The sequence below is a fragment of the Pinus tabuliformis genome, chromosome J (assembly GCF_031772625.1).
Source record: "Pinus tabuliformis cultivar Carrire ecotype Pingquan chromosome J, CPIR1, whole genome shotgun sequence".
NCBI classification, from domain to species: Eukaryota; Viridiplantae; Streptophyta; class Pinopsida; order Pinales; family Pinaceae; genus Pinus; species Pinus tabuliformis.
The window spans coordinates 1,356,919,450-1,356,946,601 of NC_142295.1; the positions used below are offsets into that span (position 1 = coordinate 1,356,919,450).

Sequence of the window (27,152 nt, forward strand, 5' to 3'; positions counted from 1 at the left end):
CAATCGCCTTACAAGTTCGTAGTGGCTACCCTAGACTCTAAGTAACTCTATTGATAAATAACCAAAATTTTCAAATATAACTTCAAACTTCAAAAATGTTAGGTGGAAACAAAGCCCATTAAACTTATTTAAATTTTTAAAAAACTTGTAAAATCAAATCTTAATTTTTTTTATAGTTAAATTTTGCTGAGCATTTTGCTACGGCAACAAAGAAATTTTATGTTATCTGGCTTTAATTGAACGGTGGATGTATATGCATACAGTTCAATTTTGCCAACACTAAAATCTAACTGTATGCATATACAGCCGCCACTCATATACAGCTGCCGCCACTCATACATTGCCTGATAGCATAAGATTTATTTGTTGATGTTGTGTACCTGCCAGAAGCTTATGGACGGACTCTGACATGTTCACTTTTCAACACTGCTACCGAGTCTCCATTCCTTGGCACGAGATTTGATATCTTACCAAACATGTCCTAACAGTGATGACTCTCCGAAATTTGACCTCCCTCAGATCATGCCTTCATCCAGTGGCCCCGCTAGCCATTGATGACCATTTAGTTGTTGCAAGCCCCCTGCGCTGTTATAAATTTTGTTTTTCACATTCAACTCTTGTGTGTCATCTGCCTTCTGTTGGTCTTCCTCTCAATTTGATCCCCATGGATGTTGGAGCTTTGTTTTGGTATCCTCTGCTCTTCGGGATCACTGCTGTCATCTTCTTGGTTTTGGATTTATGGAGGAGGAAGGAGTACTACAGGCTTCCTCCGAGTCCTGCAGGATGGCCGATTATGGGAAATCTGTTGCAGGTGAGTAACAAGCCCCACGAATCCTTTTAGCACCTTGCTCAAAAATACAAACTGCTCATGAGCCTCTCGTTCGGAATGAAAACCACAGTGGTGGTCTCCTCTTCCGTCATGGAAAAGGAGGTTCTCAAAACCCATGACCACATATATATATAAGTGTAAATTTAAATCCATGGCTATGATGAATTAGACATAATATAATGACCCTACTTCAATTCTGTGGGTTCCCAAAAAGAAAATGAAGTGAGTCCCAATATTTTTTGCTTTCACACTTCATTTCAAGATCCCAAAACTAGGGCCACCATTGGACTCATATCTTCAAGATATTTCCAATGATATAAACGTTGTTCACTTCGAATTTCAAGGAACAAAATTGTTCCCTTTATAAAATCTTTTAACCTTTGTAACCTTGCATGTTATAACCCTATTTGTCACTCCACCATAATGAGAGAAACCTAAGTTCAACTTATCTCTGTTGCTAGTTATAATGCATCCCCTTTCACCTTTTATTTTACTTATGTGGGAGTTATTCCATGTTAAAAAGGTGAAATTACATAATTAATTAATTTCTCATAATTATTTTGTCAAATTTTCATAATCATGAACTAATAAGTATTTCATAATTGAGAAAAAAACTCATAATTAAGAAAAAATGTTCTATATTTTGTCATTCCCAAGGAGATCAACTTTACCTACTTGTGTATGAGTTGGTTAGGGGTCCATTATTAGATAAGTTTCCTAACTTCTCAAGCCCCTAGGTTTCTAGATACATTCTCTCAGAGGATAGAATGAACATATAGAATCTCACCCTATTAAGAAGAAACAGGCTAGATCTAGTGTCCATAATATAGAGCGGGTGCTCTAATATTTTTGGAAGATATCCTTTTTAGTAGGATGAGACTAGCTTGCAAGGTGAAGAGGAGGTTCATCTCATGCTTGATGTATGATTTTTATGTATATGTCATGTTACTATAATATAAAGTGATTGCCTTCCATATTTCCATTCTGTAATTCTATAATATTATATTGCATGTTGGATTTTGTCGTGCACTAATATTGTCATTGTAGGGCAGTAGGAGGTTGTGATATTTCATGTGTTCAAGTTATAATAAAGGATTAGGAGATAATATCTCTATTAGATCTTCTTTCAACCTGGTTGTAACAACAAAGATAAGGATTTAGCGATAAGTCTAGTAACTCCTATTACTCTTCTTTGTCAATTCTTATCTACATAACTAAGGAATTGTTTGAATCACATCTTATAAAACATTTGTTTATATGGTGATCCCTAGGAAAGCATCATAGATCAATAGCTCCTTGTGGTTGGGTAATTTTAACTACAACAAAATTGGTGACTCTACTAGGGAGTCAACCCTAGTTTTGCAAATCTCTTCTTCTCCTTGTTTTTTTGTTTTGTTTTGTGTTGATTATTGCATGTTATCGACTGATTTTTTACTTGGAATGGGTGATTTTAAAGCCTATTTATTTCATATTTGAATAGATTTGGCTTTCAATTAGATCCAAATCTATTTTTATCATTAAAAACAAAGCGAGAAAATACTAGATTTCAGGTTTAAGATCAAATTATGTACTTTTATATACATAATTTGAGTGAAAAAACCATATATTTGAACTCTTCTCAAAATTTCACCTAAAATAATAATAATAAAAAAATCACCTAAAATGGATTTTAGGTAAGGAAGATATGGCTTATTGAAAAATCAACTTATTTTCTGATTTGTTTTCCAATTTTAGGGTTTTCCTTCAATTTGATTTGCTTAATTTTTAGGGGTTTTTTTAGATATTGTTTAAATTTTTTAGATCTATATTTTTGTTGGTTTCTATAGTTCAAATTTGTTGAATTGAATTAGATCTACTTCTTTTCTAATTTAGGTTTTTCCTTATGGTATTTTTGCTTGTTTTGAGGGGCTTGCCCTCAAGATCTTGCTTTGATATTTTGGATCTATGTGTGTACTAAGTGCATCAATTCATATATGTTTCATATCTACATCAATACATTTTTCTTGAGTTGGAACTAACCAATTTTCACATTTTAGGGTTTCAATTCAAAAAAATTGCTTGAGTTTGCTTGCTTTTAATGGCACTTTTATTTCTTTTTGTTTGTGGGTGTGAAAATTTGGACTTGGAATTCTGGTTGAGTGTTTTCAACTTATTGATCCTATTTGATTCAAAAAACTCTCTTTGTTTCCATTCCTTTCTAGTTGTTACCTTGGATTATGGTTAGGTTTTTTGGGCTATTGTAGATCATTGTTTATGCTTGCTTTTGCTAGCAATTGAGCTATAACCCTGATACTTTTTTTTCACTTCTTCTTGCTAGTTATTAGCTTTCTTTTGATTTATTTTGTGTGATCTTTTGGTTGCAAATCAAAGTTTATAGCTTTTGAGTTCTTGGTGTTCTTTCTAGGTATTTTATTTTAGCTCTTTTTGAGTGATTTACTTATATTTTTTTGGGTTTTGTTTTGCTATAAGCTTAGTGAATTTCAAGAGAGTGATTATTGAGAGTGCATGAGGTTGGAAAAGAAAAAGACCCTCTTCCCTTTTCTAGTTAGAATGAAAAAAAATAAAATAAAAAAAGATAATTTTTCATGTTCATATAGTGTGCATTGGGGTTTGGGTCTTGAGTCTATTCACACCATATCAATTGCACATTGTTCCCCTATTGAGTAAATACAACCATTTAAAATCAATTCTTAATAAATTTAATTCGAAGTGTCTTTTCTTTTCACTGCTAACACAACAAGAGTAGCTTAGGCTAGGGTCTTGGAATAGGAGTGTGAGGCTAACTGGTCCAAGACCACAAAAATAAACCTAGCATCTTGTGGTAGGGAGGGAAAATCCACTTGTTGGATGTTTTTTGAGAAGTATTTGTAACGAGAGGTATTGCACATGGTCACATTGAGGCGAGTAGAGTGACATGCCCCACTTCATTGATCTTGGTGGCATGGTTTATATGTATTACCAATGGTGTTATTAACATCTTTAATTAGCTAGAATAGTTGGGGACCACCTTTAGGAGTACACCTCGATTTGAGAAATCTCTTAAGGGGGGGATTGGGATTAGTTTCACTACCCGTGCATGTGAATTTGACTTAAGATTGTTCCCCTACGGTGTGTGTTGTAGGTGGTAGCCTTAGTGGCCTTTCCTAGGAAGCTTACGTAGGTGATGACGAGGGGGTCGTCATTACTATACCTAGGGCAGATTTCAGTCAAACTCACTCGGTTCTACTGGGGGGTGCTCCACTTCTGATATTTGAGTGTGAACACTTGTGATTGGGCATGAGCCATTAAGCATGTTGTTATAACTTTACCAACCATATCTTCACTTTCAACTTGGGCCCTAATCAACTAGGCTCTGACAACATGAATATCCCTTCTCTATCTCTCTGGTTTATGCATTCTTGTCTCATAAGTCTCTTTTAGATGATGATGATTGGTCCTAGTCATAGTTTGGCCTAAGGGGTGTCTGAATTTACTTTTTTTTTAATGAAAACATATTCATTGTAGATGAAATAAATCTCCAACGTTCACATATACTTTCATGTCTTTCTCTAGAAGAGGAAGGCCCGCCATCTCATCGACGTAGATTGACTCTGACAAAAGAGGACTTAGACTGTACTCAAGTTGGTGGGGTGGGGGGGGGGGGGGAGGGGGGGTGGGGATAACCTTGGTCTAGGGGGTGGTCCTCTTACTTTTGAGGAATTTGAGACTCATCCTTACTTACCACATGTAAACCCACCTTTGACCGACCCTCTTGACCAAATTTTAGTGCATTTAGGAGCTTTTCCTAGTGATCCCTTTTCCTTGTTTACTTATAACATGTCTATTGAAAGAACTTCTTTTTCTATGGGGGAGATGGGCCCATTGGAAGTATTCATTTCCATGTCATCTTTTCCACCACTTAGTGTGGCAGGATCCATAACTCCTACTACACAGCTCACATCTTCTTGGGGCATTCCACCAGTTACATTTGTGACCCCATCAAGTTTTCCTCCTTTGTCTCTGTCTATGCCTTCCTCTAGATTTGTGTTTGGACTGGGGGAAAACCTTGGTCAATATGTGGGAGATGGGAAACTTATTCCTAGCTCATCTAAACTTATGATTCCTACACTTAGTATGGGAATCCTTGCTTCCACGAACGTGTTGGGAGGTCATTTGTTTCTTCTAGCTAGGATGGGGGCAACTTTATTTTTGGCAGTCATTATCAACCTTGGTCTAGTTCTACAACCACCTTACTATGGAGGTTCCTTTTCCTTTGGGGGGGCTAATACACCTAGGGTAACTTACCCCTTTATTATGACTATGCCTATGAGTTCCAATCTATACAATGATGCTTCTGCACGTGGAGGTTTTTCTTCTGGTGTTGCGTACAATCGTGTTGGTAGTTAATCCTTTAGCAACCCTTTTTTCTCTGGGGGAATTTACCCTGGGGGGAATAATCCTTACACCTCATTTTTTTCCCAGGACATCAGTATACTGGGATGAAAAATAACCTTGGTTCACATTATTCTTCCTTTAACTATGAAATGGGGTGATTGTATGGTTTGTCTAGGGTTTTTTTCCCTTAGCTAGCAACAAATTCCTTTTTTGACACCTCTTGATTAAACGAACTTGGATAAGCTGAAAAATTACCCCATCTGTCATGACCCTCGGTGGCCACCTATGCCGACCAAGTTAGGATATGATATTCCTAAGTTTGAAGAGAAGCTAGGAGAGAATCCTTCCACACACATCACAACCTATCATTAATGGTGTTCATATAACTCTTTGGTGGATGATTCTATGAAGTTGAGACTCTTTCAAAGAAATCCAATAGAGGATGCTGAAAAATGGTATATCGAAATCGATTGGGCATCCTATAGTGACTTTTCTTCCTTGGCTCATACTTTCTTGAACCACTTCCAGTTATCTAGTACGAAGGATCTCAAGACTGACCTTTTCTCGAATTTCAAACAAGATAATTCCACTAACATCTCTAAGCATATCCATGAGTGGAACAGATGTAAGAGGTTAGTACGAACTAGGCTTCCAAATGAAGTTTTTAAAGACTAGTTCACTCAATTCATCTTTCCACCTATATCTAAGGATGACACTATGACTATGGTAGCAACTAAGGAGTAAGAAATTTTACATGCACAACATATTGTTTTGATTTACTCTCAGTTAGGAACTTATGAGATAATTCCCAATACTCCTCGACCTTCTACAAATCCAAAAAAACCCAAGCTGGGATCACACTCTAATGGTGTTATCGGTTCAACTTCTTCCGATACCGTGAGCCAACTAGGGAAAATGATTATCACTTCTCAAGCCCTAACAAGTTCATCTAGTTACCAATAAACGCACTCTTGTTCTAAGTAGTCTACCAAGGTTCTTAAGGTGAAGTTCACAACACCTAAGAATACTCAATAACCTGGAAGTAAGAAGACAAATAATAAGTAAAAGAATAAATTTTCTCAGAAGAACAACCAAAACAAACCGACTTAGAGTGGGGGCACAAGTGAATGTCATCAAAAGGTTAAGTTTCCTTGTAATATTTTTTAAGTATAATACTTAACTCATGAGTTCCCTCATCTGGATGAAGTCCATCACTTCCTTGTGCCATTGATAGCCATCCAAAAACCGATAATTTTAAATCATACGTTCTCCTAGCCAAAGGTTGAGGATATTGCACAACCATTTGTTGTTGTGGTTGAGTGGAAACAATGTGCTTGTTTGCATGATGAATGAACAAGTCAACTTGTATACAAGAGTTAAATACTATGACCCTCCTAAGTTGAGTTATGCTCCTAAGGACTTGGCCACCCCTATTGCTTCCACTGGACCTCTCACGTTAGATAAGTTTGTGGAACCACTATCTTCACCCCCCTAAGGGTGTTCTCTGTATGTCAACACACAATCTAAATGTGTGGGCTACCCAACATTACAATATTGTTGAGGACCTAACCCAAGCACCATGTTCCATGTTTTATTTGGAGGTTATGCATAGATATCCTATGCAACACATAGATTTGTTGACCGCTATCAAAGGGTTGGATCCCTCAAAGTCTAGTTTGATAATGTTTTATGTTGACTCCCCTCATTATAGGCTCTCCTATTAGGTAGATTTTTATATTAAAATATGTATCTTTCATAAGGACATCTATCACACGTTGGTGGATGAAGGCTCCTCTACCTGTGTCATGTATGTATCGTGATGGAAGCTATTAATTCTCTTACACTTGCTAATTCAAGTATTATTTACAAGCATTTGATGGACATCATTTCATGCCTAAGGGTGTTTTTCCAAAGTTTTCCATTGAGCTAGGGGGAAAGACTACCCATGTTTATGTTGAATTTATAGATTCTCCCTTAGATTATAATTTTCTCCTTAGTCATAGTTGGTTTTATCCATGTGTAGTGTTGTGTCTTTGGTGTTTCATATGATTCACTTTCCCCATGAAGGTAATATTTTCATGATCGATCAATTATACTATTATATACTCTCGACGAATACTCCCAATGCAGGCATTTTTGTGCCATTCATTGAAGAGAACCTTGTAGCTTATGAGAATGTTGGTGCTGGACTATTTAAAATCCTGTCTCTTATCGATCTATTTCGTTTACCCCGCCCCCCCCCCCCCCCCCCCCGAAATTCCTTCTTCTTCTTTGAATACTCTTATTCATATGATCTCTTCTTCCACATATGGACTCCATGTGTCTCCTAAAACTTGGGTGTTGTCTCCTTCTATGGGTGTATATCAACATGGTGAGCATGTGTCACCTTTAAAAGAAAATATTTCCTCTTTGGTAATCATGTTAGTACTCCCTGATGCTTGTTAGAAAATCCATCCCAATATGAAATATGATCAGGATACCTTTCCCACACGGGTCGTCACTCTGCCTCTTCCACGTGACTCCCTTGACGACAAGTTTCCTTTTTGATAAGTCACCATGGAGATCATATATTCGCCTATTGATAACCCTAGGGAGATTATGCCTCTTCATGCCTATACTCTCCTCTCAGTGTATTATAACCCTATTTGCAACTCCACCATAACAAGAGAAACCCAAGTTCAACTTACCTTATTTGTTGGCTATAATATATCCCCTTTCACCTTTTCTTTTACGTATGTGGTATTTATTCCATGTTAAAAAGGTGAAATTACGCAATTGATCAATTTCTCACAGTTATTTTGTCAAAATGTCATAATCATGAAACAATAACTATCTCATAATTGAGAAAAAGGGTTCTAGAGTTTGTCATTCCCAAGGAGATCAACTTGACCCACTTATGTATGAGTTTCCTAGGGGTCCATTATTGTATAGGTTTCCTAACTGGTCAAGGCCCTAGGTTTTTAGATACATTCTCCTTGAGGATAGAATGAACCTATATAATCTCATCGTATTAAGAGGAAAGGGACTACGATATAGTGTCCATAATATAGAGTGAGAGCTCTAATCTTATGGGAAGTTATCCTTTTTAGGAGGAGGATACTAGGTTGCAAGGTGAATAGGAGGTTCATCTCATGCTTGAGGTATAATTTCTATGTATATTCCATGTTACTATGATATAAAATGATTCCCTTCCATATTTCTTGTGTAATTCTATGATATATTGCGTGTTGGATTTTGTTGTGCACTAATCTTGTGATTTCATGGAAGTAGGAGGCTGTGCTCTTTCTTGTGTACATGTTCCAAGAAAGGAGTAGGAGCTAACATCTTTTGTAGATATTCTTTCAAGCTCGCTGCAATAACAAATACAAGGACTTGGTGATAAGTCTAGTAACTCCTATTACTCTTCTTTGACAATTATTGTCTGCATAACTAAGGAATTGTTTGAATCACATCTTGGTGTTAAATTTCCAATGTTCTATGTTGTTACAATCACTATAGCCCAATTCTTAACTTTAATTAGAAATCATTCCAAAATCATTTAATATTCCAATGATCAATAGTAATTATAGATAGAACAATAAATGCAATGAGTAGTAAGAGACAATCAAGAGCAATAAGAGACACAAGGATTTGTTCAAGGACTAGGGAAAAACCCATAATGGGGAAACCCTTTCAAATTATTCGAGATTGTCATAAAATTTTCAACAAAGGGAGACAATGATTTCATTCATCAACAAATTCAAAGTCAATTCTTTGACCATCGAGCAAAACCAATATCCAAAGTCTAATAGATGAGCCCAAAATTCAAATTTGGTCAAACTGTCAAATTTGCAATTCTAGTGAAAGTCAACAATACTCAAAGATACTTGTGCACTTCATGTTCCTCATGCACACTTCCTATGACACATGCGTAGTTCATGTGACAACTTCACACTTTCTGTCAAAGCTTCGCACTTCCTGTGAGACCTTCGCACTTTTTGTGATAGCTTCGCACTTCCTATGAAACCTTCACACTTTCTGTGACAGCTTCACACTTCCTGTGAAAGCTTTGCACTTCCTGTGAGACCTTTGCACTTCCTATGTAACCTGTAGTTTAAGATAGAACAAACCTCCAAAAGAAGAAGAAAATTATGTGTAATGATGATACCAAATGAGGTTCCTTGACTTTAAAAATTATTTTTTCCTTAACCAAATTATGTGTAATGATGATACCAAATGAGGTTTTCACTTTAAAAATTATTTTTTCCTTAACCAAATTAAATTGTTCCAAGAGAAATTTGGGGCTACTCTAAATGAGGAAGATGGTCCAATGTAGGGAATTTGTCCCTGAGATGCCAAATCAACACTTCCTCTCAACTAGGGATAAATTTCTGATTGCATCAAGAATCTCATCTCGAATGTCTCATCATCGTCAAGCCATCTATCATCTCTGTTTATTTCTAGTCATCTCTGCTCATCTGTCTCGAACCTAACAGAAGAATAATTTGAGATCACAGGGGAGCTCAAGGTACCACACTATATATCAAGACAAGAGGAAGGATATGACTTACCATGGAAGGTAAGGATCACAACTATCCTATTCACTATTGATCTTCCCATCAAGACCCTAAATATTCAAGTGGCAGAACACCTTCATCCACTACCCTCGGAGGAGATACATACTTACCATGAATTGTAAGGATCAAACACAACTCAAGGCACTTGGGGGAGATACACACTTTCCCTGCAAGGTAATGATTAGGCACGCCCAAGTCACCTCTCAACCTATTAGCCAGATGGGGAGGAACAATCCCAACAAGCCTAGCTTGTGGGTAGGATGCATACTAGGGTATACTCAACAAGGGGATATACACACTTACCATGATGTAAGGATCGGTCAAAACCATGAGATGACAATAGGGGAGACACACTTACCATGAGGTAAGGATTAGACATGCCTATTGTCCATGAGTTCCCTCAATCCCAAGAGCTCTCCGACTCAATTCCTCACCCTTGGAGCTCATAAAAGGGGAATATCATTGCTTAGTGTCCTCGATTAGTTGGTACCCTTACTTGAGAGGGTCACATCCATCAGTCCAAGCTACTCTCTGAAGACCAAGAACTTCCCTTTCGGAAAAGCCTTGGTGATTATGTGTGTGTTCTGATCATCAGCTGAAATATGATGGAGTCTCACGATTCCTCTTTGCACCATGTCACTTATGTAGTGATATTTGATATCAATATGCTTGGACTTGTCATGAAACAAGATATTCTCTGTTAATCAGATCCCACTCTTGTTGTCGCAATATGTCACTTTCATATCCAAGACCTGCTCAGACAACTCTCCAAAGAGCTTCCTCAACAACTAGTTATGCTATCATAAATTTATTCTTCCTTAGTCGTACTCAAAGCCATAGACTTTCGTTTCCTGCTCATCCAAGATATCATGGTATATCCCAAGATAAAGCAACACCTAAATGTTCTCTTCCTATCAATAACATTTCCATCCTAGTTAACATCAGTGTATCCATGAAGTAATACATTTTTGTTAGTATATATCAGATGAAGATTGATCGTCCCATACAAATATCTCAACACATGCTTGGCAGCAACCCAGTGTGCATGAAGTGGCTTAGTCATAAACTGACTCAAGGTGTTCACAACAAAACATATGTCTGTACGGGTGTTCACAAGAAACATTAATGCTCCAATTAATTGATGATACTTATAAAGGTTAACTAAGTCGAGTCCAGCAACATCGCCGCATATCTTCTTGAAATTTATTTCCATCGAGGTGGCTAAGGATTTGTACTCTATCATTCCAAATCTCTCTAATAGCTTCACGACATATTTTCCTTGAGTAAGGAAAATCTCTTCGGGTCTCCGCTAAACCTCTAATTCTAGGAACTAATGCATCATACCAAGATCCTTCATCTTAAACTTAGAGGTTGGGTCTCTCTTACTCTCGATCATCAGAGGTTGACTGCCTATTAAGAATAGATCATCAACATATAAAACCAAAAATCAAAGGCATACCTTGGACCACTTTTAAGTAGAGATTAGGGTCAACACTGCTTCTCGTGGATCCAAGCTTCACTAGGTAAATGTCAATGCAGGAATAACAAGCCTTGGGGGCTTGTTTCAAACCATATAATTCCTTATTCAACCAACAAACATGAGTCTTCTTGCCCTTTACTTCAAATCCTTGATGTTTCTCAACATATACTTCTTCTTGTAGTATTCCATGAAGAAACTGTGTCCTTACATTCATCTGGTGAAGGGTCTATCCTTGACTAGTAGCAAGGGAAAAAATTGATCTAATGGTGGTGTAGCGAGAAATAGGTGAAAAGATGTCAACATAATATTCTCCCTCTTTCTGGGAGAATCCTCCAGCCACCAAAGTTTCCTTGTACTTTTCAATTCTTCCATAAGCTCCATGTTTGATCTTGTGCAGTCATTTTGAGGTTACGGTGAACTTTCCTTTAGGTCTTAAAACAAAATCCCATACATCATTCTTCATAATGGATTCAAACTCTTCATCCATGGATTATTTCTTTCTCTAAAGGTCCCTTTGGCAATAATATGTCTATCAACAACATGTAATGTATCACGAAGCCACAATGGTCTCTTCCTGGCAGGGGGATCACTTGGAGGAGGATCCAAGGGGTCTATTGGCTCCATGGGATCATCATCAACTTCTTTCCCTGGTTCGGGCATAGAGGAACCTTCTAGTAGGTTGATATCATTATCTTTCTTCTCAATTGGAGGAGGAAGGTCTCTTGCTTTTCCAAGGGAAACATATTCATCAAAGGTTACATCCCTGCTAAACTTAATATTCCTTTAGCTAGATATATATATTCTACATTCTTCAGAATTTCCACAATACCCAACAAACGTACATTTCTTTCTAGTGGCTCCTAGCTTTTTCCTTTTATCCTTCAGCACATGAAAGTATACAGGGCAACCAAATAACCTGAGATGTCTATTGTCAAGCTTCACAACCATGAAAATTTCTTCAGGAGTCTTGTTATCCAGAGCTTTATGAGGAACCTTGTTTTGTACATAGACTGTTGTATTTGTTTCTTTTCCCCAGAGGAACTTCAGTAAATTTTGATCATGGAGCATGTCTCGGGAAACTTCTACGATGGACCTATTCTTTCTTTCAGCCAATCCATTAAATTCGAGATTGTAAGGTATGATAGTATCCTTCTTGATACCTTCCTTCCTTGAGAAGTCAATGAACTCATTTTAAGTGTACTCTCCACCATTGTCGGACCTGGAGAACTCAATTTTATTTCATTTTTCACTCTTTATCGGCACCTCGAATTCCTTGAACATATAAAAAGCCTCATCCTTATGCTTGAAGTAGTATATACATGTCTTCATGTAGAAGTAATCAATAAATATTATGTAGTAGATATGGCCACCAAAAGAGTGCATTGGCATGGGTCCACATAGGTCATAATGAATGAGTTGAAGAATATCATTAATCTTGTTCATGTAGAGGGGAATAGTCCCCTTGTCTTTTTTTCACTTGCACACCCTTGAGATACTCAATCATGGCTAACTTAAACATTAGACATCCCATAGAATAACTTCTTCAACTTTAGTAGGGCTTCATAACGTAGATGTGCCAATTTTCAGTGCCATAGCTCACATATCAAATGAGTTTATACACTAATTTAACATTTCATAAATATAATTTTAAAATTAAATTATTATTATTATACCAAATGAGTTTATGCACTAATTTAGTATTTCATAAATATAATTTTAAAATTAAATTATTATTATTATTATATTTATGTAGAAATATTTTAAATTATTAAAATGAAATATTTGTGATATAAAGTTTGTAATATATTCAAGATACGAAAACGAGCTGCAATAATTTCATTAGTCTAAAATCATTTATTTATTTTTGTGACTTTACTCATTTTACAGTGGGATGTGACATTTAACTTAATATGAATTTTTAAATTGTAATGAAGTATTTGTGATGTAATGTTTCATATTATTGGGGCAGTTGAGTTTGAAATAGGATACTGAGTTCGAATAGTTTACTCATTTATATATTTTTTTTTAATAATTTATTTATGAGATTGCTTGTTGGTGATTTAAGTTCGTACTTCAAGCTATTCCTACATCATTTAGATTGATACCCATCACAATGTTAGCTTATAATTGAATAATTTTAATAAGATTTTTAAAAGATTAATTGTTTGAGTTTTAATGGTATTTTGGAAAGTAAATTTTATTTTCAAAGTTAGAATGATTCTAATAAATTAATTTATATTTTAATTAATAATAAGTAATATAATTATCTTTTTCTAGGTAGGCATTGAATTTTGTTATCAACTTTTGGTATCAAACATTTCGAATATTTTGAGTAGTAAGGGTTACTTCCTCGGTGGTAGTGTTCTATTTTTAATTGTTTGAGTTGTTTTTTTTAAGTAATATTTTGAGTAGTAAGGGTTACTTCCTCGGTGGTAGTGTTCTATTTTTATTGTTTGAGTTGTTTTTTTTAGTTTATTTTGGTGGTTTTTTTCATAGATATTGTAGTTTTATGGTTTTTTTTTTTTAATTGTAATAATGTATATATCAGTTTAGATTCATTTAACATGAATTTATCATGTGTCGAGAGGGATCAAATCTTTCTAGGTACAAATCTTTTTTTGGTGTGTATAATTTGAGGAAAGATTTTCACTTCGAGGGATTTGATCCCTCTCGGCACATAATAGATCCGGTGTTAGATGGATTTAAGCTAGTTCTAGTTGAAGGTAGCAATATCACATTTTTAGATTATCATTATTATGTATGTTTAATATAAAATTTAAAATTCCCATTATGTTTTCATTGCTTGGCATGACCATATCATTCTCTTGTTTATTTTGGTCTGTGCTTCTTTCTTTGAATGGTTTGTAAGTCTTGGATACTTTGGGTGGTTTGTGTGTTTATCTATTTGGATTTGGATGGTAATGTTTCTGAATGTTACAGTTGTTGTGTTATATTTTTATATGTGTATATAATTGTTTATTAGTAGTTAGTTGGTGATGAAGAAGGGAGACAATCTTGTCAATAGTTTGCAGTAGGATTGATATTGCACATCTATTTCATTTAATTTCAGGTATTACAACTTTTGACAACTAATTAATTCTAAATAGTGTTCCTCTAAATATCACAAAATATATCTTGAAGAGTAGTTTTAATAATTTACTGTGTCAAGATTACTCTTGAAATAATTTGTTTCTTTGTTTATGCTTGAAACAATTTATTTCCTTCAAAAATATTTTGATGATTTTTTGTATCAATAATATATTTTGCAAAATCAAGAACTAATGTGTTTTTGAATTTTTTTTAATGAGTGGCCACTTTTATAAAATCTTTACATTATTTGTTTCTCCAAACAATTATCACATGTCCTTCAAGAATATTTTGATTTGTTTTGATGTTTATAAAATACATTTTCCTCTTATAAATATTTTGAATACATTGTTGTATGAAATTACTTTATTAGAAATTTTGAATATATGTAATTGTCTCTTAGTAATTAGTTGGTGATGAAGAATGGAGAAGATATTGTCAAGGATTAATTTGCACTTTGCAAGAGGATTGATTTTGCACATCTCTTTCATTTTAATTCTAGGTATCCAATAGTTTCCCTCTATGTATTATTAGATATATCTTAAAAAATATATTTTTTAATAATCTACAGCCTGAGGATTACAACATCTAATGCATCTATTGCAAACAATCAAATAGGATTAGAAAATGACATCTACACTAAATTCAATGCATCTAACGCAAGACATCAGATGATATTATAAATCAACATCTACATTGAAATCAATGTGTCTAGTGCAAGCAATCAAATAGAATTAGAAATCCACATCTACACTCAAATTCATGCATGTAGTGCAAGCAGTCAAATAGGATTAGAAATCCACATATACACTAAAATCCATGCATCTAGTGCAAGCAATTTTAACCCCTGTACGGAAGGGGAAAATTACAAGATCTTCGGTTATTTGAATAGCTAATATCACTGCTTGCGAAGAACAAGGCAGATCTCACCTTCCAGCTCCCGCGAGACCTGTCCTTCACATTTGTAGATCTATCCTGATGATGAGCCACGGTGGATGGTTCAAAACGTCAATTCTAAAAATAATGGATGCGATAATTCCGGAAGAAAATTCAGCACACAATGAAATAGGATTAGAAATCCAAATCTACATTGAAATCAATGCATCTAGTAATCAAATATAATTAGAAACAAACATCTACACTAAAATCAATGCATCTAGTGCAAGCAATCATATAGGATTAGAAATCATCATCTACATTGAAATCAATGCATTTAGTGGAAGAAATCTTCTTACCTCCCTCCCCCATCTATCTAATCTTGAAAAGTATTTTTAATAATTTACAGTTTCAATATTAACAACATCTAATCCATCTAATGGAAGCAACCAAATAGGATTAGAAAGCAACATCGACATTGAAATCAATGCATATAATGCAAGCAATCAAATAACATTAGAAACCAACATCTACACTAAAATCAAAACATGTAGTGCAAGCAATCAAATATAATTAGAAATCAACATCTAAACTAAAATCAATGCATCTAGCACAAGCAATCAAATAAGATTAGAAATCAAGCAATCAAATAGGATTAGAAATCAACATCTAAATTGAAATCAATGCATTAGTGCCAGAAATCAAATATAATTAGAAATCAGCATCTACACTAAAATCAATGCCTCTAGTGCAAGCAATCAAATAGGATTAGAAATCATCGTCTACACTGAAATCAATGCCTATAGGACAAGAAATAGTCTTCCCTCTTTCTCCCCTCCATCTATATCTATATCTCCCTCCATCTCTCCTTTTTGTCTCTCTATCTCACCCTCCCAAACGCACACACACACTCTCTCTCCATATATATCTATCTCTCCCTCCCTCCCTCTATCTCTCACTTCTTCGCTTTCTTCACCTCTCATATATATCTTTATCTCCGTCTGCCTCTCCTTTGTCTCTCTATATCACACCCAAAACATGCACACTCTTTCTCCATTTATGGATATATTTTCCTCCCTCTTCCTCTCTCTCCCCCGTCTATCTCTTTCTCCATTTATGGATATGTTTTCCTCCCTCTTCCTCTCTCTCCCCCGTCTATCTCTCTTCCCTCCTGCTCTCCTCTTTCCCTCCCTCTCTATCTCCCTTATCGCTCCCTCTCTCTCTCCACCTTTATCTCTCTATGTATTTCCCTTTCTCTTTCCCTCCAACTCCATCTCTCTCCCTCCCTCTCTCCTTCTCACTTTCACGTTCTCTCTCTATTCCTTCCTCTCTCTCACCTCCCTACGTCTCTCTTCGTCCCCCGCCCCCCCTCCCCCTCTCTTCACCCTTCAACCCTCCATATCTTCCTTATCACTCCCTCTATTTCTCCACCTCTATGACTTTATGTCTTTCTATATATATATCAAATTGAATATCATATTAAATTTAATATTGTATTAATCTAAAGTTTTTAAATTTAATAGTATTAATATTAGATTTAATAATGTATTTTATGGCATGATAAAAAAAAAAAAAAATTATAATAAAACTACATCAAAATAATATTTTCAAATATTAGAACGTTGATGTGTAAAAATTTATGTTTTTAAAGACTTTAATATATCCATAAGATATGGTTTTTCCCATTCATTTTACAAATATTTAATCAAAAGAAACCTTAAAAGATTTTGAAGTAGGATTTTCCATTTTTTGTGTGTTGAATGAACTCTTTTCCTTTAATTTAAGAGATTCTATATTTTTAAATAAAATAGAATTATCATATCAATTTTTGAATTAGATATTTCATAAATTTTGATATAAAATATTTAATTTATTTATAAATATATGATTTATATTTTTATATAAAATAAAATTATATATTAAAAATGTGTAATAATTTGTTTTTTTATAAACTAATATAAATTTGAAAAACGATAATATTGAAAAATTTAGTTTATTTATTTTATTATTCGTGTCTGTAAACAAATTAAAGTAAAGTTATCTTATAAATTTTGATAATAAATATTTCATATATATATATATGAAATATTTTGAAAAGTAACAAAATTTTAGGTAAAAATTACATTGTTAGAGGTTCATGGTCAAAATAAGATGAAGAATAAGATCTTGGCATCAAGTTAAATAGATGAAGAGAAATAAAATTGTGGTTCATTATCAAAATAAGATGAAGAATAAGATCTTGACATCAAGTTGACAATAGTAACTTGGAGGAAGTGTCTTCCTACAACTACCTAGGAATTGATATTCATCACAAGCTCAACTAGAACAATAGCATTGAGAAAAGGATTAATGGGGGATTGAAAGCTTATTTTGGTCTTGAAAATAATTGTAAAACGACAAACCTCCTAATGTGGGATAGAATGTTTCTCTTTGAAACTTTAGTCACTCCAGTTATCTTATATGGATGTGAGGTTTGGGGTTGTAGCATCTCTAGAGATTTTTGGAAAAGGTTGAGCAAATCCAGAAGCGTTTTATAACGTATAACCTCAAAATCAAAAGCAACACACCCTATCCTATTCTCCTTATAGAAGTGGGTCTTTCCCCTATCAAGAGCCTAGCTATGACTAGGCTTCTGTTGTACAAGCACAAACTCAATAACATAGGAGACCATAGACTTCCTAAGCTAGCTTTAAATTCTAGCCAAAAGTAGCTAAGGCTCAAAGGAGGTTGGTATAAAGACACCCTAGAATGTTGCATTGCAAAACATTAATAACATTAAAAATATTGTTACTTCTAAGTTCAAAGAAAAAATGTGGTGTGAGAAAGATTTAGCAGCTAAAAGAAAATTAAGATATTATAAGGAGGTCATCAACCCCACCCTAGAAGATCAAAAGTATCTCTCTGTTTTAACTAGCTCAAAGAAGAAAATTAATATAGCCAAGATTAGAACGAACTCTCATGAGCTCCATAGTGAAATGGGGCATTTCCTAAAACACCATGGATGGAAAGGTTGTGCCATCTATGAACATCATGAGCTCCATAGTGAAATGGGGCAGTTCCTAAAACACCATGGATGGAAAGGTTGTGCCATCTATGAACATCTAGATGAAAATCACTTCCTCTTAGAGTGCCCTGCCTACAACCACATATTAGATTTGAGTTTCAAAATCTTTGTTGCAATACTGACCTTCCTAGCCTTTTACTTTGTCAAAATTACGGTGAGCTCTGGAGACTTCTCTCCAAGCTTTTTGAGCATAGGAATAAATTCTTAAATCAAACTAAATAATTCGTTGCTTTAGGTCCCATAGACCAAAGTTTGGTCTCAGTGGACGTTAACCATCATCATCATCAAATAGATGACGAGAAAAAAATTTAGTTGTTATAATATAACAGTTAGATTTGACTAAATAAATAATATTTCATGTAAGGAAAATGGTTAGATTTGACTAAATAAATAATATTTTAGTATAAAGAAATAATTGTTAGATTTGACTAAATAAATAATATTTTAGTATAAAGAAATCGAAAGAAACCTTAAAAGATTTTGAACTGGGATTTTCCATTTTTTGTGTGTTGAATTAACTTTTTTCCTTTAATTTAAGAGATGCTATTAGCTTTAGTAGATGAGTAAAGATGTTTAATATTTTATCTAAATTGAAATTTTAATGTGGTAAAAAAAATTGTTAAGGTAAATTTATGTTCTATTCAAATTCACGTATATGATAAATGAACTATTCAATGCATGAGATAATTTATTATCTATTCAAATTATATATAATAATAGATAATTATATTTTAATAATTAATCTTAGTCCATTAATAAGATTAAAAAGTTATATATAATTTAAGATTCAAGCTAATGTTTAATGCTTTGGCTAACATTCATTAAGAAAATATAAAATTATTTATAATTTAAGATTCAAGTTTAAGATAGATTTTTCAGCGAAAATCACACATTTATTTTTATTTTTTCATTAAATAAATAATTTATTTACATATTTACTATTATATTTATTAAATTATATATTTTTTCATTTATTTATATATTTATTTACTTATTTAATAAATAAATAAATAATTTATTATTATTCTTCATATATTTATTTATTTATCTTACACCTAATATAACTAAATTTATATATTTATATATAAATTTATATATATTTATTTATTTTTTATTTATTTATTATTATATTATAATTTTATTTTATACTGGATCTGTTTTTCAACTTGTCCTGAGGATGAACCACACTGGTTGGTTCGAAACGCGTCGACAAATGATTTCTCATGTGATTTTCGCCGAAAAATCTATCTTAAACTTGTTATGGATCACAGAAACCTCAACTCTACAATTTAAGATTCAAGTTAATGTTTAATCTTTTGGTCAATATTAATAAAAAATATTTTTATTATTTTTTAAAAACATTACATACTTGCACATCTGATTATCAAAAAATGTACCAAGAATATGCGAGCACAGAGTTGGTAATTGAATTTTGTTTTAGAAAACCATTACTTAGTCGTTTTATGAATATTTAAATGAAATGATTCGATGATATTTTAAATGAAATGATCCGATGATCGTTGTCGAAGTGTGTAGGTTTCTCAGAAATGACGTACAGCGGTTGTCACAGAATTATATATAATTTTTTATCCAATAGAACAAAATGACCATTTAGTTTCTCTATTACGTCAAATTTTATTATATTAGGAATTGCGTCAAAAATGCAAACGGAAGCATATATATATATTAATCAGAGCTTAAACTTAAAATATTTGTTGATATATTTTTAACAAAATATTAATGGTGGGAAACCATTATTTAAATTCAATTAAAATAATTAAATTATAAAATCTACTATCTAAATTATGTTAATAATTAATACTTCCAAGGTTAGAAACAATGAAATATGTAACCTGGAAACAATGAAATATGGTTATAATCGGGAGAAACCCTACTTGGATTTTTTGACATGTAGCCATTAGCATATCGCATTATTGAGCAAACTAGAACAAGCTGTTTACTTTAATTAGAAATATGCATGGATACCGTAATCCTTGTAATGGAAAAACTTACCCAGTTTGTGAATTAATGTAGTTCCGGCCAGCTTAGAGGAACTTATCTCTTTTCGGTACTTTGTAAAGGCCCTTGTGAGGAATACCAAGGGAGGTTAGCACAAATGTAATGTAAGTGGGAAAAAAAAACATATTGAACCCTTTGTGTATATATATACATATATAAAAGGGTGTGGCTATGGTAAAGTTATCTTTAGAATGGATATTAAAATTTTTACAACAAATAAAAATGGGAAACCCTAACCTCGACGTGTATACACCAGCAGACGAGAAAGCCGTATAGGGTCCAATATCTCTTTAGCTAACGAGAAAGCCATTAGAATGAAACCGTTGATGAATAGAAGCCTAAAAACTAATACGTTTTATAGCGGAAGGGAGAGAACAAACTAGGTTTGTCGGGTAGTGTTGTGGGAGAATAGTTTATATCAAATCGAAAAAAAAAAAAGAAATTTTAATGTTTATAAGATTAAAAATAGTTCGAGAGCGTGGCAGGGTGAAGTCTTGAGCGGATGACACGACTCGTCGGTGGACGAGTTGGGCGTTTGGTGGAGGCGCCCGACGAGTTGAACAAAACGCGTTCGGGTAAATATGCGGAGGCAAACAACGAGTTGGACAAGAGTCGTGCGGCGACCGTGTGGGCATGCCGACGAGCTGGGCTAACCGAGTTGTGCCGGTGAATGTAAAAATATTCTAAGTGTAAATTTGGGGTTTCCTCAAGATTGTAACTTATACATATATTATAATTGTGGGTAGACTCATTACAGGGAGTTGCCCCTCCCTTTATACTGTTGTGCATTTATGGTTAATGTTGTTTATGGTGAATGTTAATGGTTTCTGTTGTGTTATAATGAAAACATATACTTGGTGAAATTGGAAAATTAACTAAGTATCGAAAGTAGGCGTAGTCCACGATCGCAAGTATTGGTGAAAAGAAAGTGTTCGGTGGTGCCACACCTCCTATAACGCAGTTGGAAGAGTACCGCTAGCGTAGGGGCATGACAAGTGGTATCAGAGCCCGCCGTATTCTACGGAACTCTGGTGGAAGGCTGAAGACTTGGTCAGGAGTTCAAGTTTTGCACGTGACGAAGTGGTATCTTTGGCGAATGGTTTATACCAGATCGCAAAGAAGGCTGATGGCAGAAATGGTAGGGGAACCTCAGGTTGTGACAGGTGAATCTAGCCACAATACAAGAGAAGCTTTCATGAACAAGGTATTGGAACGATTGGAGGAATAGGATTTTGATTGGACTTCGATGAAGGCCAAGATCATGCAAGATCGTGAAGGCAATGCAAAGACAAAAGAAAAAATTGATGAGCTCAAGGACCGATACGAGTATATGGAATGGAAGTATACACAACTGGAAGAGGAAGTCAAGGAGATTGGGAAAGCAAGAGATCAAGGTTTGGCAGAAATCTTGAAATTGCAACAAGCTCTTGACGAAGCTCGAGATGAGATCGTGGCTTTGAAGAAGGCCGTGAGACATAACTCAGGTGGAGGAGTGTCTCATGTGAAAGTTAAGGAACCGGATTCTTATGATGGTACAAGAAGTTCGAAAACTCTTGGCAACTTTCTATGGGACATGGAATAGTACTTGGAACGCTTGGGATTACCTGATGAGGAAACTAAGGTAAAATTAGTTGCTCAGTTCTTGACGAAGGATGCTAAGATGTGGTGGTGAAGGAGGATGGATCAGATTGCCAATGGCAGTGCTGACAACATAACTTCGTGGAATGACATGAAGAAGTCTTTGCAGACCCACTTGAGTCCACAGGATTAAACATGGGAAGCAAGGATGAAGATAAAGTATATGAAGCAAACAGGAATTCTGCAGGCATATCAGCGAGAGTTTGCAAGTGCAGTTCTGGAACTTCCGGACATGGCGGAGAGGGACAAGGTGTTCAACTTTGTTATAGGGCTGAAACCTTGGGCGCGGAATGAAGTGAAGAGATAGAAGATAAAGACACTTGAGGAAGCTTTTGCTGTTGTAGATCGTTTGGTGGAGCATTATGACGAAGCTTCTGATGAGAAAAAGAAGAAGTTCGATAAGCCGAAAGAGAAAACTACGAAAGATGATGCTTCAAAATCGTATGATAAGACGAAGACAAAGAAACCATTGAAGTGTTGGATATGTGAGGAACCACATACGGTGAAGAATTGTCCTTCAAGACCGAAAGTGGCTGCGATGGCACAGTCTAATACGAAGAAAGAAGAGACTTCTGTGGGGGTGATGCAGATTCTTGGAGCTGCAGCTGCTACGGAAGTGGTCTCACGAAGAGATCTGGAAAGGAACAGTTTGGAGTATGTTCAGATGAAGATTGGGAGTGCTGATGTGCTTACTATGGTGGATAGTGGTGCTACTCACAACTTCATGAGTGAGGATATTGCGAGAAGGATTGGGCTGAAATTTGTACCGGTGAGGGCACAAATAAAGACAGTGAATTCTCCTCCTGATTCCATGATTGGTGTGGCTGAAAAGGTGGACACAACACTTGGTGAGTGGACCGGGAAAGTTGACTTCACTATAGTGCGAATTGATGACTATGAAGCTGTGTTGGGAATGGAATTTTTGAAACATTATGATGAAATGATTGTTCCACATATGAAGAAGTTGTAGATTTATGATGAAAGGGAAGATGTACCCATTGGTGTTCCAACCATGGGAGTAACAAGACCCGAGTGTAAGTTGACAGTGATGCAGATGGGGGATGAGAAGCGTATGGATGAGGTATGTAAGCAGATGTCTTTTGCAGAGGCAAAGCTTATGGAAAAGTCACAGGTTATCAAGACATTGTCAGATAGCATCTTGAATTTGTCTAGGAGGCTGGAGGCAGCAGAGGATGACGATGACGATGATGAGGAATATATGAGGCCGAATGTCTAGGTGGAGGATTGGGTCGCATATCTGCAGAGGATGGAAGTGGAAGATCCAGACAGATGGATTGAGCTGATTAGTGAGGGAGAGCCTTCAGGCTCTGCTCCCTCCACATCTTCTTAGATAACTTATAAGATGGGGCTCATTGTTAGCTACTCATGGTAGTGAGTCCCTAAAGATTTGAGCAGGCATCTAGGGGTGAGATGATACATATTGACAGGTAGCTTACAGTAGACAGTCATGGCGATGTATGGACGTGAGTTCTTGGCAAGGCGATGCATGGTTAGATTAGCTACCCAACTAATCACCGACGTGAGGGGTACCAATGCATAATTCAGCAGAGCAGTGGCACATCTATGGCATGGAGACAAGTTGATGGTGTATACATCTGGATTACCCATATACATGATTGTGTGGATGATGTCTCGGTGACGGATGGTTGCTGAGATGGAAGATTGTCAAGGAGGACAATGACTTCCAATGGAGGAGGATGTAAGGATCTTGAGCTGCAAGTGGAAATGCGCGAGTAAAAGAGCTGTGGCACGAAGGTTGAAATGCGACCAAGTGTGGGCATTTGGTGTATATACTTGTGGGCGGTCCTGGGCAAGTCGATGGATGGGCAAGCTAACAAGCGGGTGAGCCAAACGTTGAACGCACACATGGTTGGGTCGGCCGGTGGGCAAGCCGACCCATTCAAAAGGTTGAAACGAATGAAGTATGGAGGTTGGCCGATGGATGGATGCGTTGGTTCATTGTTGGGTGAACCATATACAAAGGAGGAAATTGGCATGGAGCTAAGGCATGAAATCAACGAGAATTCAAGTCTTCAAACAAAGGAAGTGCGAAGTGTGAGTTGGTGGACTGAAATGGGCGAAGGTGCAGGCGAACAGCATGCAGGGCTGAAGCACCCGAGCCAAGGAAAAGTCATGCGAAGTCATCGAGCGAGGGCGTCGTTCAGGAAAGTCGTGTGAAGTCAACGGGCAAGGGCGTCGTGCAGGAAAGTCATGCGAGGGCATTCATGCGGATCATCCGATGGCATTCGGTAGGATCACTCGAGGTAGTTCGAGGGCGTGGTAGGGCGTCCGTTCGAATGGTCGTTCACGGAGTCGTTCGAGGGCATAGCAGGGCGCTCGCCTGAACGACACGAGTTGGTCGGAGAGTGAATCGGGTGAAGTCCTGAATAGGTGACATGACCCGTTGGTGGACGAGTTGGGCGTTCGGTGGAGGCACCCGACGAGTTGAACGAAACGTGTTCGGGTGAACGTGCGGAGGCAAACGACATGTTGGGCAAGAGTCGTGCGGTGATCGTGTGGGCGCGCTAACGAGCTGGGCTAACCAAGTTATGCCGGTGAATGTAAAAATATTCTACGTGTAAATTTTGGGTTTCCTCAAGATTTTAACTTATACATATATTATGATTGTGGGCAAACTCATTACAGGGAGTTGCCCCTCCCTTTATACTATTGTGCATTTATGGTTAATGTTGTTTATGGTGAATATTAATGGTTTCAACTGTGTTATAATGAAAACATATATTTGCTGAAATTGGAAAATTAACTAAGTATTGAAAGTAGGCATAGTCCACGATTGCAAGTATTAGTGAAAAGAAAGTGGTCGGTGGTGCCGCACCTCCTATAGTGCGGTTGGAAGAGTACCGCCAATGTAGGGGCATGACAGGGGGGTTCGTGATACCGAAGCACAGCCAGATAATCGTCAACGTGTGGGCGATCGAGAGGGACCCTTCGATCTAGAAGGAGACCTCGAAATTTATGCTAGAGAGATTTCTTGAGAAGGAGATGAGCAGTGTGGAGTACAAGGGGAAAAAATTTGAGCTGATTCCGTTCGGAACAAGAAGGAGACTATGCATGGGGCTTCCCTTGGCCAGTCGAATGGTCCATCTGTTGTTGGCATCGCTCCTCCATTCATTTGAGTGGGCACCTCCCAAGGGCGTGAGTGCCGAGCAGGTGGATATGGCGAAGAGGTTTGGAATCACACTGGTTAAGGCGCTACCATTGGCCACAATTCCCATGCCACGCTTGCCCTCTGAAATGTACTATTATTAGTTTATGGCGTCGTCTACCGAGGCAGAGGAGGATTTCCTAGGACGGTAAAAAATTTCTTATGGATTTGTGTACCGAGGCGGAGGAGGATTTCCTAGGACGGTAAAAAGTGATTTGAATCTGGGTTCAAAAAATTCAATAAATTTGGTAAAAGTCGTGTTTTAATCATTTTTTTTAATGGTAGAAATTGATTCAGAACTATAAAAAACTATGAGCACTCAAAATCTTGAAATTTAATACTGTAATATGGATTTACAAAAATCTCTCAAAAATTTATCAAAACATTTGGTTACACCACTGCTTAGTTTATATTAAAAGTCACTCAATTATGGTTGCTTTTAGAACAATTTTTTATATTAGAAATTTTTTATGGAATATTGTATTAAAAAATATGTTTTTTTTAGATGTATTATAATAAGAAGAAATGGAATTTTGGTCATATAATTTTTAGTATTATTGTGATTTCTTATTATTTAAAATATATTTTTGAATGTATAAATAAATTTAGCACTTTAAATAAGTTAAACTTATGATTGATTGAGCTACTCAATCTTTATAAATTAAACAAATTAAACTTAAGATTTTTAAAAATCTCTACTAAATTTTTAACAAAATTAACAATTTTTTTTTTTATTTTGTTAAGAGAGCAATTTCATTTATTATATTCTATTAGGAGAGCAATTTTATTATTTAACTTTTAATACCTTAAATTATTCAAGTTATATATATATATAAACTTTAGTTATATGAAAAATATATTATATATATAATGAATAAATATGTATATAAATTATAAAAACATATAGAATATAATTGGAATTTATAATTTTATTGTCCATCCTTGGAAATATGGTTTACATAGTGTGTATGAGTAAGTGTGTTTTTTTTTATCTTAATTCTATTGTTAATTGGAATTTATAATTTTATCGTCCATCCTTGGAACTATGGTTTACATAGTGTGTATGAATAAGTGTGTTTTTTTTATCTTAATTCTATTGTTAATTATTATAAGTATGATTAATATGCGTAAATGTGTGTTTTTATTACGGCCAAAAATGCAGAGTGGTTGTTTCTTTAAAGTCTTAGTTTTTTATTTTAGTATTTATATTTTTAAGTAAAATAGAATTATCATATCAATTTTTGAAGTAGATATTTCATAAATTTTGATATAAAATATTTAATTTATTTATAAATATATGATTTATATTTTTATATAAAATAAGATTATACATGAAAATTTGTATATAATTTATTTATAAATATATGATTTATATTTTAATATAAAATAAAATATTTCTCATATATAATAGAAAGAAATATTTTGAAAAGTAAGAAATTTTTCGTAAATTCAAGGAAGCTATTGAAATTGAAAGAAGGCCTAACAATCTCAACAGAGATGACGGCTGGAAAATCAGTAGATGTTGGATCCCTGCCCTTTCGTCTTAGTGTTTCTTCCCCTCCCCCCCCTTTTTATCTTTTGCGCTTTCGTCCTTCCCCCTGGTGCCTTCTTTTCTTCCTTTTCCTCCTTGATCTTTGGTTTTCTATTGGATTTTTTCCAGTCCTTCGCCTTCTTTGTTTCTATGTCACTCTTCCCGTTTGATTTTTTTTTCCTAACTGATATTAGTAAATATAATCTTAACTAATATATATATATATATATATATATATATATATATATATATATATATTAGTATTTATTTATTTTTACTATTATTGTTATTAGTATTATTATTCCTCTTATATATATATATATATATATATATATATATATTTAATAAATAAATAAATTAACTTTTTGTATGGTATTTATTTTTATTAATCTTAATTTTCTCTTAACAACCTAATATTATTATTTTAATTAATAGGTTTCAGAAGGCATCACTCAACAACAGACCACCTTGTTACGCTTAGGATCATTGCGAAGGAATGTCGTAATGATAA

The 27,152-nt window shown here is 35.1% G+C and overlaps 1 pseudogene; it reads left to right on the forward strand.

Annotated features, from left to right (window-relative positions):
- Positions 1-25,214, forward strand: part of LOC149232424 (geraniol 8-hydroxylase-like) — an 87,572-nt pseudogene extending 62,358 nt beyond the window's left edge.
- The last annotated feature ends 1,938 nt before the right edge of the window (positions 25,215-27,152 follow it).